The 15,738-nt window shown below is 42.5% G+C and overlaps 1 protein-coding gene across 1 annotated transcript in view; it reads left to right on the top strand.

Moving 5' to 3' along the window:
* Positions 1 to 15,738, top strand: part of VOPP1 (VOPP1 WW domain binding protein) — a 108,245-nt gene that overhangs the window by 11,588 nt on the left and 80,919 nt on the right. The window lies entirely within an intron of this gene.

The following is a 15,738-nucleotide window of genomic DNA, read 5'->3' as shown; positions in this document are numbered from 1 at the left end:
ATTGGCATTACAGTGATCCCAGAAAGAGAAGAGAGAAATTGGGGCAGAAAATTTATTTGAGGAAATAATAGCTGAAAACTTTCCTAATCTAGACAAGGAAACAGACATTCAGATTCAGGAGGCACGGAGAGCCCCCAACAAAATCAACCCAAGGAGGTCCACATGCTGTACATTAGCTGTCCAGACCTTACACATCATGTGTAACTGAATTTTTGTACCCTTTGAACAATATTTCCCCATTTTTCCCCCCTCTCCCAATCCTTGGTAACTATTATTCTATTCTCTGCTTTTGTGAGTTTGACTTTTTTGGATTCCATATATAATTGAAATAATGTAGTATTTACGTGTCTGGCTTGTTTCGCTTAGTATAATGTCCTCCAGGTTCATTTTTGTTGTGAAAATGGCTGAATTTCTTTCTTTTTTAAAGATGATAGTATTTTTTATGTATAAGCTTTTTTTTTTTAAATCCATTCACCCATTGACACTTAGGTTGTTTCCTTAGCTGTTGTGAGTAATGCAATGAACATGAGGGTTCAGATATCTCTTCAAGATAGCAATTTTATTTCTTTTGGATTTCTACCCAGAAGTGAGGTTGCTGTATGATATGGTAGTTCTATTTTTAATTTTTTGAGGAACCTCTGTAGTGTTTTCCATAACAGGTGCACCAATTTATATTATCACGAACAGTGTAAAACAGTTCCCTTTTCTTCACGCCCTCGCCAACAGTTGTTATTTCTTGTATTTTTGATAATAGCCATCCTAATAGGTGTGAGGTGACATCTCATTGTGGTTTTGATTTCCTGTCCTTTTAGTGATGTTGAGCATCTTTTCATGTACTTGTTGACCGTTAGTATGTGTTCTTTGGAAAAATGTCAACTCAGATACTTTGCCTATTTTTTAATTGGGTTATTTCTTTCTTTGCTATGGAATTATTCCTTGTATATTTTACAGATTAGATAATATGGTTTGCAAATATTTTTTTTGCCATTCCATAGGTTGCCTTTTCATTTTATTGATTCTTTGCTGTGCAGAAGTTTTTTAAGTAAAATACAGTCCCACTTGTTTCTTTTTGCTTTTGTTGCCTGTGCTCTTATTGTCATATTAAAAAAAATAATTGCCAAGACCAGTATCAAGGAGCTTCCCCCTATATTTTCTTCTAGGAATTTTACAGTTTCAGGTCTTACATTTAAATCTAACCTTGGGGCACCTGGGTGGCTCAGTCGGTTAAGCGTCTGCCTTCGGCTCAGGTCATGATCCTGGGGTCCTGGGATCGAGTCCCACATCAGGCTCCCTGCTCCGTGAGGATCCTGCTTCTCCCTCTTCCTCTGCAGTTCCCCCTGCTTGTGCTCTCTCTCTCTCTCTTTGTGTCAAACAAATAAATAAAATCTTTAAAAAAAAGATAAATCTAACCTTGAAATGATTTTTCTCTGCTTGAATTTGTTGAGACTTGTTTTGTGAAATAACATGAATCTATCTTGCAGAATGTTCCATCTGCACTTGAGAAGAATGTCTGTTCTTCTGCTGTTGGTGGGAAGTACTGTATATGCCTGTTAGGTCCATATGATCTATAGTGTTGTTCAGTTCTGCTGTTTCTTTATTGATACTCTCTCTGTGATCTATCCATTATAGAGAGTATTATTGTATCGCTATCTGAGTATTATTATATTGCTATCTGTTTTCTCCTTCAGATCTATCAGTGTTAGCTTTATATATTTACATGCTTTGATGTTGGGTGCAGGCATATTTATAGTTGTTATAGCTTCATGTTGAATTGACCCTTTTATCTTTATATGATGACCTTCTTTGTCTCTTTTGACAGTTTATGATTTAAAGTATCTTTTGTCTGTATAAGTATAGCCACCCCTGCTCTCTTTTGGTTACCATTTGCATGGAATATCTTTTTCCATCCCTTTACTTTGAGCCTATGTGTGCCTTCAAAGCTTAAGTGAGTCTCTTGTATGCAGCATATAGTTGGGTCTTTTTTTTTTCCAAAATCTATTCAGCCACTCTGTGTTTTTTGATTGGAGAATTTAATCCATTTACATTTAAAGTTGTTATTGATAGGTAAGAACTTTCTCTTGCCATTTTGTTCATCATTTTCTGACTTCATGGTAGTTTTTGTCCCTTTCCTCCTTTCTTATGGTCTTCCTTTGTGATTTGATGATTTTGGGGGTATGCTCTGAATCATTTCTCTTAATCTTTTGTGTATCTAGTGTAGGATTTTGCATTGTGGTTGTCAGGAGGCTCACATGAAACACCTTATAGCGTAAGCTATAAACTTACCTGCAGTGGGGCGCCTGGGTGGCTCAGTTGTTGAGCGTCTGCCTTCGGCTCAGGTCGTGATCCCAGTGTCCTGGGATCGAGCCCCACGTCGGGCTCCCTGCTCCGCGGGAGGCCTGCTTCTCCCTCTCCCACTCCCCCTGCTTGTGTTCCCTTTCTCGCTGTGTCTCTCTCTGTCAAATAAATAAATAAAATCTTTAAAAAAAAAAAAAAAACAAAAAACTTACCTGCAGTTGCTACAAAAACTACACTTCTCCTCCTCCCACCAACACATTTTGTGCTTTTGATGTCACGTTTCTTTTTATGTTGTTTATCCATTACCACACCTATTGTAACTATAGTTATTTTTAATATTTTTGTGTTTAACTTTTTACACTAGTTAAAAATTACTTACTAGCATTATGGTATTGGAGTATTCTAAGTTTGACTTAGAATACTTCACCTCTACCAGTAAGTTTTATGTTTTGTATGTTTTTGTGTTACTAATTAGTATTCTTTCATTTCAACTTGAAGAGCTTCATTTAGCATATCTTGCGAGACAGGTCTGGTGGTGGTAATCTCCCTTAGCTTTTGTTTGTCTGAGAAAGTATTTATCTCTCCTTCATTTCTGGAGGACAGCTTTGCTGGGTATGTTATTTTTAATTGGCAGTTTTTTCTTCAGCACTTTGAATATATCATCCCACTCTCTCCTGGCTTGCACAGTTTCTGCTGAGAAAGTTGCTTATAGCCTTATAGGGGTTCCTTTATATGTGACAAGTCTTTTTTTCTCTTGCTGCCTTAAAAATAGTCTATCTTTGGCTTTTGATCATTTAATTATAATATGTCTTAGTGTAATCTTTGGGTTGATCCTATATGGGAACTTTTGAGCCTGAGGAGCCTGGGAAGATCTGGGAGATTTTCAGCCATTTTTCCTTTAAACAAACTCTCTTCTTCTTTCGTTTGTCCTATTTTCCTTCTCCAGGTCCCATAACACATATATTGATTCACTTGTTGGCATCCTATAAATCCTATAGGCTTTCTTCACTCTTTTTCACTTTTTTTTCTCTCCGAGATTATTTCAAATGACCTGTCTTTGAGTTTACAGATTCTTTCTTCTGCTTGATAGTGTTGCGGTCTCTCTTGTATTTCTCTTTTCTTTCGTTGTATTCTTCAGTTTGAGAATTTCTGTTTGATTCTTTTCCTTTTTGTTGAAATTTTCATTTTGTTCATGAATTTTTCCCCCTGATTTTGTTGAGCTATTTGTATTTTCTTGAACCTCACTGAGCTTCCTTAAGACAATTATTTTGAATTCTTTGTCAGGAAATTTATATATATCCATTTCTTCTGTGTTGGTTCCTGGGGTTTTTTTAGTTTTCTGTAGTGCTGTCAGTTTGCCCGATTCTTCATGATCCATGTAACCTTGCGCTGATGTCTGTGTATTTAAAGCAGTAAACACTTCTTCCTGTCTTTACAGGCTGGTTTTAACAGGTAAAGGCCTTCTCCTTCTATGTAGCTCATGGTATCCAGAAGCAGATAAGTAAGCTTAAGAACTGAATGGTGGCTCAAAAAACAGTATGCCTCATTGGGTTGTCTTGGTGGCCTTTGGGTCCTGTGCAAATTATCATCTTCCGCTGGGTTGCAGTCAGGGGCCCAGCCTGTTCATGATGGGAGGTCCGAAGGGGCTTGGCAGACTGTCTGGCAGCTGATGACTCCAGACAGAGCCTGCAGAGGTGCTCGGTGAATGCAGTGGCATTCTGCTTCATAAGTGTGAGTGCTGGGTCCCCGCACAGGTAAACGGAGAGGCTCCTGGCACACAAATCCATTTTCTCATTGCCATGTACAAATTACTAGGAAGGGAAAATCTACTAGGAAATTAGAATACATATGAAAGAAAACAAAAAGTCAGTTTTGGTTCATGAACTATTTTGAGTATTTTAAAATTTATATTTATTTTCTCTATTTTATTTTCATTAGTAGACCTCATTGGAAGAATCTGGTGTAAGTATTCTTTATTTCCTTAGGATTATAGTTCTTGAAAGGTCTTTGTAAGAAATTATGTGAATGGAGTTTGGTTTTCTTTTTTAAAACTTTTCAGAAGGAATTATATTCTTAGCCAAGGGCATGCTGCTCACATGAAGATAATTGACCACTATTACTATAATTAATGAGGTGAAGGGTACAGAAACTAGGAGAAGCCTGTACCTAAAGAGCTTTTGGTACTTTGAAGCTTAGAAGAAGGGCCATCTAGACCCACCAATTATAGCTGGATCTTACCTGGCACCTGGTATTGTTGTAGTTGTATACCTTACCTGTGTTCCCCACAGTAACTCTGTGAGTCTTGTCACTCCACTTTATAGATGCATAAACCAAAGTCAAGAAGTTACGTGATTTATCAGAGATCCTGTGGGCAGTAAAAGGAGGTAGTAGGAGTTGCTTTTTTCCAGGTTTTGTGTGTGAGGCACTAAAGGTTAGGGACTGTCACAATGTCTATGCAGTATTAGCCTTCAAGGGCTGGTGTTTGGGTTGGGGAGAAGGGAGGGAGCAGCAGTGCTGATGGGTGGGATGCAGTTCATCATGGCAGCTGGGTGTGTCAACACAGCCCCCTACTTTCCCTGTCCCCTCCTGCCCTCCCGTCCCAGCTCCCATGTTTTACAGCTTTCCTTCTTTTTCTTTTCTGGTACTTCTCCAAAGTCTGCAGACAGATGGATAGTTTTTTAAGAGACTTTTAAAACGCGTATGTCTCTGTGGAACTTAAGTTTCAGATGGATTTGTCTTTTGGCTTAGAAGCGTGCTTTAATGTCACGGTTTAACTTGGAAGGAGCATCTCTTCAGGAAGATAACCTTGCACCTGCTTTTCTCTTTTCCAGCACACAGCGGAGCATCCCCTCCTCCATTACCTTCCCAGACCACTCCTTTGTACCTTGGATGTTGGTGTCTCCGCGGTTTGGTTGAGGACTTTCTACCCTCCTCATTCTCTGAAAGGTCCTGGGGAATCTCCTCCACGGCTAAATCTTCAGTGATCGTGTTTATGCTCATGTCTCCAAAATCTATGTCTCTAGCCCAGGAATACCCTGCTGAGCTCCAGCCTCTGTTAATCCAGTTGCGTAACAGAAATCTCTGCCAGGACAGCCGACGTCTCAGATCCTGTACCTGAAACAGCTTATCCTTTCTCCCACGTGTCCCCTGTTTCTATCTCAGTGGCCATACCACTCACCCAGGATGCTACCCCAGAAACCTAGGACCATTCCAGCCCCACCCTTGTTGCATCCTCTACAGTCTCTGAGTCCTATTGATTCTTTGTCCTTCCAATTTGGAGAATGCTCCTCCCCCAGGCCTCTCGTTTCTCTATACCTGCCTCATTCCAGGTTATTCTGCCTGCGTATAGTCCTCCTCCTTCTACCTGCGTGATCTTTTGAAACTCGAATGCAACCTGTCACTTCCCTAACTGAAAACATTAATGGACCTAAAATTCCAACCAATCTTAAGTCACGGTGCCCTTCAGTGCCCTGTTATCTCCTTAGATGCTATATGGTTGAGCTCTCCTGTCCCAGGCCTCTGTGACTCCATGCTCTTGCCCTAACCAGGTGCTGTGTCCAATGGTGAGGTAGCAGGCATTGCACGTTTGTTTCTTTCGAGAATTAACTGATCACCTTACAGGTTTGGGAGCCTATCTTTTTTTTTTTTTTAAGATTATTTATTTATTTATTTGAGAGAGAGAGAATGAGAGAGAGAGATCACATGAGAGGGGGGAGGGTCAGAGGGAGAAGCAGACTCCCTGCCGAGCAGGGAGCCCGATGCGGGACTCGATCCAGGGACTCCGGGATCATGACCTGAGCCGAAGGCAGTCGCTTAACCAACTGAGCCACCCAGGCGCCCTGGGAGCCTATCTTATCAGCAGGAAATAGGTAAGGAGAAGTACCTTTGTATGGGTGGTTCTCTCTGCCTCTCCTTTTTACCCTTGATCACATTCCGGGCTAAGCTTTTGCATTTTGGAAATGGCAAAAGATGGGAGGGAAAGAGACCCAAGATTATAAATTTTGAACAGGGGGAGTAGCATCCAGGGTTGCCAAGATGCATCCCTCTAGGGTGTGCCTGTCACAGCATAGTCTCTCTGAATGGCATTCCCCGAGTTGCACAGTGTACAGTCTGTGGTGCCAAACAGGGCAGACCTGGGAACAGCCCTGCTGTGAGCTCCAGGGTCTGGACGGGGACGATGCCCGGCTGCTAGGCCTAGGAAGAATGTGAATGAAGGTATGGGTGCACAGGTACACGTCTACACAGGAGTGTGTGTGTGTGGGGGGGGGGGGGGGGGGGGGGGGGGGAATAGGGGCAGAGAGACTTAGGTAGGATTGAGGGAAGTAATCTACCTCTGCCCCTACTTTGTTTCATTGGTTTCCTTAAGGGAAACATTTAAACCAAACCCACAATTGTTAGGCCTAGATCTATAATCTAACTATTATCTGTTTTGTAGTAGATGAATTGGAGCTTACAACCAGACCTAGTAACCCTGTCTTAGGGTCTGTATCATAGGTAAACACCCTGCGTGTCCCTGGCTAGTCTTTTCTTTTCCTCACTTTGGAAGCGGGCCCCTTACAGAGATTTGTATTTGTGAAAATTCCATTAGCACATTCTGACTCCTCCTCCCAAGTGGTGCAAAAGTAGAAATGAAAATACATCCCCATTAAATTCTGCAATGCGGTGGAACTGATTGTTAGGAATTACATTTAAAACTGTCCCCCAAACCCCTCCTTTTTGAAAAAAACAGATTCTTGAATCTAAATTTTAAAAATAGGCAATATAACAGATGAACTGCAGGTCTTTTCTAACAGTGCCTCCTGGTTGGGGGACACAAATATTAGGAGCGAGGTTATGAAATATTTAAGTTCTGCTCCCTGAATGCTTCCAAGTTTACTTTATTTTAGGAAGATTGGCAGTTGTAATTATGTTGTCAAGCATTTGTCATTTTGCTGTAGCAAGAGCATTAAAACCCAGACAAAACGCTCCACCCTGACTTGGATTAGAATAGCGCAAGGCACAGATCTTGGTTGCCTGTCTTTTCTAAAGTGTGTGAGCAGCTGTTGAAGTCTGCAGCCAGCAGTGTGAATACTTTCTCCTTTGGGTTCAAGGGTAGAGTCTAGGAAATCCTGTGTCTTGTCTCCATGGTGTTCTGTCGCCTTTCTGGATTTGGCAGAGTTGAGCGACTCAGGCACTGGAAGGTCTCCTGGGAGAATCGGGCTCCCTTGGCTGCATTCTTGCTTCAGTCTGTGAATATCCTGTGTCATTGATCTGGTAGATTAGACTCCTGCTTTAGGAGGGACGTTGGTCTACATGACCTGAGATCTCCCTTTTTTGGGTGTAATGTGGTAGGAAAAGGGCAGCTTTGGAGCCAGACAGATCTGTTTTAAATTGATTCCAGCATTTTCTTTTTGGGCATGTCACAGCTTTTCTGGACTTCATTTGTAACACTGGGGAGGGAAATCATGCTTGTATCGCAGGGTATATGAGCTTAGAGATCCTGTGTGCATGGAGAGGTCTGCCAAATAATAGATATCCAGTAAATGGTGGTTGCTGTCCTTAAAATGAGTCATGTGTTTTTTGATAGGGACAGCCACTTAATTTCAGATGGTAATGAGAAAATCTTTGCTAACGCCATCCCCAGAGTCAGTGTGACGAGAACAGCTTTTTAAAAAGTCCATTTAGGCTGCTTGGGAGGAGGCATCAGCTGACTTGTGTTCCTTCTCTCGGTGTGTTTCTAAGTCCAGAAGGTGCCTGTATTGGTCATCTTACCTAGTTCTTTAAAGGACTGCCTTCCCCATATAGTGCATAGTAAAAGCCAGCAGAGGGCACAGACCTTGACAGTAACGGGCCCCACTACTTCCTTTCCTCCCCTTTCACTGGTCCCCAATCTGGCTCCCAACACGGTCCCCCCACCTCTCGCCCACTGTCATTTCAACACCCATGTTTGACTGTTTTTCTGCTTTAACTCTCCTTTTTTCCTTCAGTGTTTTCCTGTTTACCCTCCTACTGTGTGCAAAGAGAAACACAGACCCTCTTTCTCTGCCTGCCTGACTCCCTCACCACTCCATGTTTCCCTTAGGAGAAAGAATAAGACCTCCTTTCTCTCTCTGTTTTTGTGCATTTAGACATTTCGCTTGGATGGGACAGTTGACCTTTGGGATATGCCTCGAGGAGTGCTCAGATTCAGAGTTGGCACTAAACAGTAGGAAATTTTCACCAGCACAGATATTCAGAGGGTGTGCTTACTGTAAACACTGGTTTCTAAAGTTTCATATCGTAATATGCTAGGGCATTACTTTGATCTAACGAAAACTTACATCAACTGTGGAAGTGGCCAGACTACAGCAAGCATGGCAGCTAGTTGGTTGCATCCTGTAAGCTCCGGCTAATCTTGATGGTAGCCCCAGCCAGCATTCACCAAGGAGGACCTTGCTGAAAAGAAGTCTGAAGAAACGCTGCCCTGACTGAGGGGTGGAGTCTGCTCTGGGGGAGGAGGAGGGCATGTGTGTTTTCTGTTGGTAATTTACCAGCCAAGCCAGAGTGCTGTGTTTTCATACTGGAACCTACCCACTTGCTTTCGCTTATGCTGTGCCCTCCTCTGGGAATGCCCTCTCCCTCTGTCTGCCAGTTCTCATTTCAAATACGACCTTCTCCAGGAAGCTCGTCCGATCCCTCAAGCCAATGCATTCTCTGATTTTCAAAATTCATGGTTGAAACATTGCTTTATTCACTACGAAAGTTAAAACGATGCATTCTAATTGTGAAATCATTGGAAAAGAGAGAAATACACAAAGAGACAAGAACAAGTACTCCTAATTCACCATTCTTAGCATCTTAGCATTGCATAAGGTTTTCTGTCCGGCCGTTTTTTTGTGGGGTTTTTTTGCATTTTTCACATAGTAGTTGTAACGTGTGTATGCCGCTTTGCATTCTTCTCTCATGAGCACTGCCGTTCCGTTAACAAATACTCCTAAACATTTTAGTGGTCATGTAATCTTTTATGATGAGGCTATTGATTGACTCATCAGTTCTGATGCTGAATATTTAGCTTGTTGCCTATTTTCCTCTACTTTAAGAATACCAAGATCAACATCTTTGTGCATTTGGGATTTTTTTTAAAGGATAGATTTCTAGAAATGGAATAACCAGACCAGAGTCTGTTTATTGACAGATTTAAAAATTTGCCTGATCTGATTTGTCTTGCTAGACTGACTTTCAGAAAGTTTTTTTTTTAATCCAAATTTATACTTCTAGCAGTGTACATGACCACAGGGTCAAATATTATACCTTTGCTTATTTGGACAAAAACTATGAGATATCCCTATGAGATACAGAGGTTTAAAATCTTAGCATTTCCTTGCGTTTACTGGGTGTTGGCAGATATTCTCTCTCAGAGAGAGGCTGACAAGTCTACCCCCTTGCCCAGGTTCCCGTGCCTGGTAGATGGGCTGTCTCAGCTGATGTTGGACCTTTGGTTCTCATGACTGACTTATGCAATGCCAGGAAATGGAGCTCTGCCTGCCAGGAATTCTTGGGTTTCTGTAGCAAATGAAATGCTGTGTCCTCTCCCAAGCAAGGGCATTTTCTGGGAAGTAATACCTGCTACTCAGTGGTTCAGGCTCCTTGACCCTGGCCATGTGGCTCTGAGGCATCCTTGCTCTTGAGAGTTGCCTGGTCTTGATGTGGATGGTCCAGGGACTATATTCTTGGTCAGGGCAGTCAGTCTCTGCAGTGACCGTGATGGGAACAAGGTAAAAATGAGCCTTTTCTTCATTTGAGAGCAGTATGTTTTTTTCTTCAGAAAGGAGTAGAGTGTAGGCTTTTTAATACATAGGATTTTTTTTTTTAAGAGGGATTTTTTTTTTTTTTCTTTAATAGAAAACTTCCACACTCTCTTTTCTGGAAAAAAGGTAAAGTGTTGTTCATACAGTTGGATATGGAGATGGTCTGTTTAGAGGGTAGTGTTTGGGGTAAAGGAAGTAGATCAAACAGTACGCATCAGCAGATGCTTCCTTGTTTTGCTTTTGCTCCCAGGGAAAGTTTACACTCAGTGCCCAGAGTGTCAGCCAGTGTGGCCCTTCTTCTAACAGTCACCGTAGGGAAGATGGAGAATAGGGAGCAGACCCTGTTTCTGAGGATGGGAAAAAGGGAAAAAGTCCCCAGTAACATGGTGTTCTGCTTCAGGCCCTGTTGCAAAAGTGATGTTTGAGGGTCATTGCCTTCCTCAGCTTTTGTCCAGATGAGCCACAGATTTGGGCATTTTAGTAGAAATTAAGGCATAGGCCATATGCATCTGTCATCAGTCTACTGTTCCAAAAGGAGTATGTGTGCCTGACCTTAAGGGTCACCTGCCCTGAGTGAAGAACGAATGGTTAGGGGACTTGGGCCACTTGCTAACCTTCTTGTCCTGTGACTGTCTGTATAAATGGGCCTTTGCTTAGCAGCCTGGGTGTCTCTAGTGCTTGGGAATCATTTATGATGAACTGATCCTATCTTCCTTGTTAGACCAGGAATACCTGGTCTCCACATGCCTGGACTATCCATTATCTACTGGCAGATCTCTTGGATGTGTTCTCCCTGCTAGGCAGGACTTCATGTGACCTTCCCCTTGTCCCTTCACGTCCTAGCTGTCATGCCTCACAGGTGGGTCTATCCCAACCCCTGTATCTCCAGGTGGCCAGTCCCACTGTGATCACCCCCGGCTGTTCCTAGACACAAATGGTGATCCAACAAGATCCCTCCTTCCCCAAAGACTGTAGATTTTGTTGGGTATTGGAGATGCTGGGATTTCATCATCGTGAAGTACCTATTACAGAACCCATAATGTTTGCCATCTTTCCCCCATCTTTCATGTATTATCATAGATTATCAAAGCTTCATAGATTAGAAATCTATCATGATAAGGGTACTGGTAATTATGGACTATGTTTCTTAGATTTCTATATGCAGTCTTGGGCCAAGAGGAATATAGTAAATTCCAGCACAAGGCTGATAAAAGTAAAGATGATTAAAGCCCATTAGAGAGAGTACACATGAAAGAGAGCTTTATAATTACCAATAGCAAACTTGATCACCCACATAATATATATTATTAGCCAGCCAGCACAGAGATGCCAGTCTGTTTGAGAGCGTGTGTGATATCTGAATGCAAAATATTAGGTTTGCTGCAAATGGAACTACTGTAGGTCACTGTGAGGGATGACAAAGATACATTTTAAAGCCTGTATTTTGAGAAAATGAGCAGGGAGGCTTGGTAGGCACCCTCCTAGGTATTCCGAAGTCCTGAGGGACAGACAGGCAATGTGATACCCCCAGGTTTGTTTTTCGTTTTCAACATTTCCTTGGCGATTTGGGGTCTTTTCTGGTGCCATACAAATTTTAGGATTGTTTGTTACAGCTCTTTGAAAAATGCCATTGGTATTTTGATCGGGATGGCGTTGAAAGTATCGATTGCTCTCTATATACTTTCAACACCATCCTAAACTGGAGGAGATTATGCTGAGTGAAGTAAGTCAAGCAGAGAAAGTCAATTATCATATGGTTTCACTTATTTGTGGAACATAAGGAATAGCATGGAGGACATTAGGAGAAGGAAGGGAAAAAGGAAGGGGGGGAAATCAGAGGGGGAGATGAACTATGAGAGATTATGGACTCCAGGAAACAAAGTGAGGGTTTTAGAGGGGAGGCGGGTGGGGAGATGGGTTAGCGTGGTGATGAGTATTAAGGAGGGCACGTATTGCAATGAGCACTGGGTATTATACACAAACAGTGAATCTTGGAACACTACATCAAAAACTAATGATATACTGTATGGTGACTAACATAACATAATAAAAAAAAGTTTGAATTCCACTGAGGAGTGTGATTGAAGACCACATCTCCATTTACTTGCTTCCATTCCCAGAATCTTGTCTCCATGCTCTTGGGTACTGTCAGGGTTACTTTGGTGAAAAGGTTTGAGAAATATTGACAAGGAAATGAAGCAGTCACTGTGAAACTGCTGGTGTGCTTGTGTGGAAGAATGAGATTGTGTGTGTGGAAGACACAGAGCCCAGGAGGTAAATGAACTTGTGTGGCCGACTAGCTCCATCTAGTAGGCAGTGATAGGGAGGAAGTGTAGATAGTTAGCAAAGGTTTCATCATGGGAGAGGTGTGGCGGGGAGGCACCACTCAGAGCTAGCTGACGTTGAGAGGTTTTTGGATTTTTCACAGGTTGGAAATGGAGATTTTTTTGTGAACAGGTTTCCCTATCTTAAAACTACTGTGGGCCAAACAGAACCACACCCATGGATGGCTAATGGAGATGACCATTCTCAGCTCAGTTTCTAGTAAGGGCTTGGCACATTCAGTTCTCTGTATATAGAGGTCTCTGTCAAGGTTTTTCCCTACTCTTTCTCCAATTTGCATGATTCTGTAACTCCCAAGAAGTGGGCAAGATTTATTGGTATATAGAGACTTAAGTTTAAATTACAGATTCCTGTATTAAGGAATTCCTAAACGTCAGAGAAGAACAGAATCTCATTATAAAATCAGCCAAATGCCCTGCCTAGTGTCAGTGCTTTTATATGGCATCCTCGTTAGAGAGAAGCTCAGAGGTCACCTTGCTATTACTCCCCAGCCTCAGAGATGTGGTGGGGTCTGACCTGGATGTTCGTAGGCATTAGGTGTGCCTAGTGGAGTGCCATGGAGTCCTACCCAACCCACTAGCTCTACAGAACTCAACAAAAATTTCCTAGAGCCGTGCTGGCACCTTTCACAACCTTACAGCTGACCTGGGGCTGCTAAACATCCAGGTCAGAGGGATGACGAATTGCCTGGCCCTCTGCCAGATTGGGCGGTTGGCATAAGGTGGGTCCAGAGAGCTGACTCTTCCCTCACTTCTCTGCTCACACGCTGAGTCATCTCTGCTCCTGCTGGTTCATTCCTCTACGCTGAAGGCTGCCCATCTCCCCATGTCCTGGAGGCATGCTGAGGAGAGTGCCCAACAGTAGCTTCCAGGAATTGAGTGACTTTCTGTCAGCCTCTGGAAAAAGACTGTAGTCCTTACGAAGGTGGCCTGCAAGGCCCTGGCTGACCTGGCCCTTCACTCCTGCTGCAGCCTCTTCTCCCCGGCTCCTACCTTTGCTCTCTGTATTTCAAAGCCAGAGCGTCTGCTTCAGGTTTTTGTTGTTGTATATTTGTTTTGGGGACAATATGTACCCCCCAAATAAACGTATTTTTAGTTTTGGAATAATTTTGGATTCATAGAAAACTTGCAAAGCTGATACAGAGTTCCTGTGTGTTCTCTTACCCAGTTTCCACTGATGTAACATCTTACAGTGCCATGGTATATTTTCAAAAAGAAGAGACCTACATTGATATATTACCCTTAATTGAACTTCAGGCTTTGTTTGAATTTCACCAATTTTCCCAATTTTTCTGTTCCAGGATCCACTCCAGGACCCCATACTGAATTCAGGCATAATTCTGTTTTGCCAGAACTTCCTGCTTCCTGCCATCACCTTTCCCTTTTCATTAGGTGTTCACTTTGTACAACCATTCTCAGCTTGATGAACGCCCTGGGGATAATTACATATTCATTTGTGGGTTAACTTTTGAACGCAAGAGCCTTAACCCCCCTGCCAAATGATAGGTCTACTGGCTTAGAAGGCATAGCACCCAAAACCAATGTGAATGGTGGCTTCTCAGGAGCCTTGGGGACAGAACAGGGGCAGGTGGTACTTGGACACACTTTATGCATCCCTGAGCTCTGTGGGAAATGTAACCAGTGTGACTCACAAGCTGGGACTCCCCAACTGCAGTCATGTCTGTTTTATCTTTTTCAGTCATACCAGAGCATGATCATACCTGTGTTATCCTCTGGGTGAATTTAGTGATGCACGCCAGCCAGAAGGGGTGGCGATGGGGCAGGAAAGAATACACTTCTCCCGCCCCAGCTGGGGCACTTGGACTGTGCCCAGGCCTGACATGTGTTGGCTGTGTGCTGCTCTGTGTTGGGGGTGCTGGGACATTGTCCGGGAGCCGCGGGCCGGCCCCATCGCAGCACCAGGGGCTGGGATGGTCCAGAGGGATGCCCCTCCTGGTGACAGTATTTCTCTCCCAACCTGGTCTCACCTGGTACCTTCTTTGATAGAAGTAGTGATCATGGGTAATGTTGACTGTAAGTGGTTTTTGCTGTAAGCAACAAGTTGATTCTGTTTTTCTAAATTATGTTTTTATTTTTAAGAAAGTAATAGAGTAATATAAATTGGAAAGGTTAATAGGGCCAGAGTTTAAAACTAAAAATAATAACTCCATCATACTTCTACTATTATGGTCTGCTTCTCAAAGGCAACTGTTTTCAACCTTTTTAGCTGGTTCTTTTAATATTTGCCTTCAAATTTTAAAACAATACACATATATCTAGCTCTTGATTCAGTGGTGTTAGCCGTTATCTGTTCCATCTTTCCTTCTCTCTCGGTGTGTTTGGTTAAATCAACACACACACACACACACACACACACACACACACACACACGGTATTCAGTTAAATCCATACTCAGTATCCTCATTATTATGACTGTTTAAATGTTGCGACTCTTGCCATGCAGAATACTAATACTTTACTTCTTTTATTGTACAACTTTTTTGTTTTTCCTTGAGTTCAAGCTGGCCTCATGTTTTCATTAGCTTAGTTTATTTCGAATGTTTGGTGGAGTTCCCAAGGTCTCCACCAGCTCTACAGAACTCAACAAAAATTTCCAGAGTTAAATATCAGATTATATCTTTCAGTCCCAGTTACCTTCTGGGGAGATTCTCCCAGAACCCCCATTCTCCCGTGCCGATCACGACTGTTCTCCTTGGGAAGACCCAAAGGAAAATTTTCATCACATTCCAATATCAGAAAGACTATTCTCTTGAGAAGGACTGTCTCTTCTCTGAAAATTTTTTTTTTCCATCTGATGGCCCCTGCAATACTGTGGCTGATCATGTTTCTGTCTGTGTGTGTTGGCCTCTGAGAGCTGAGGGGGGCCATCCCCCCCCCCCCCCCCCCTGCCCCCAACCGACAACCCCCCCCCCCCCTGTGTATTTTTTTTTTTCCCGTTTGATCATATTTTCCTCCCTTTGTTCCCTTTCACTCAGCTGTCATCTTTCTAAAATTGTATTTTCCAAACCAACACAAATTCATACATGCAAATTTTTCTTGTATTTTTAAAAACAGCTTTATTGAGATGTAATTCACATACCATACACTTTGCACATTTAAAATATACAGTTCAATATATTTTAGTATTCATAGCGTTGTGCAGTCATCACCATGATCTAAATTTAGAATATTGTTCATGTCCTAAAAGAAACCCATACCCATTAGCAGTCACTCCCCATTCTAGGTGAGGGTAGGCCCCTCACCTAGCCCTAAGCAACCACTAATCTGCTTTCTGTCTCTGTAAATTCACTCATTCTGGTCAAGTTGTATAAATT

The sequence above is a fragment of the Neomonachus schauinslandi genome, chromosome 12 (genome assembly GCF_002201575.2).
Source record: "Neomonachus schauinslandi chromosome 12, ASM220157v2, whole genome shotgun sequence".
Classification (NCBI taxonomy): Eukaryota; Metazoa; Chordata; class Mammalia; order Carnivora; family Phocidae; genus Neomonachus; species Neomonachus schauinslandi.
The sequence above is the reverse complement of the archived record's forward strand: the minus strand, read 5'-3'. Positions and strand labels throughout refer to the sequence as shown.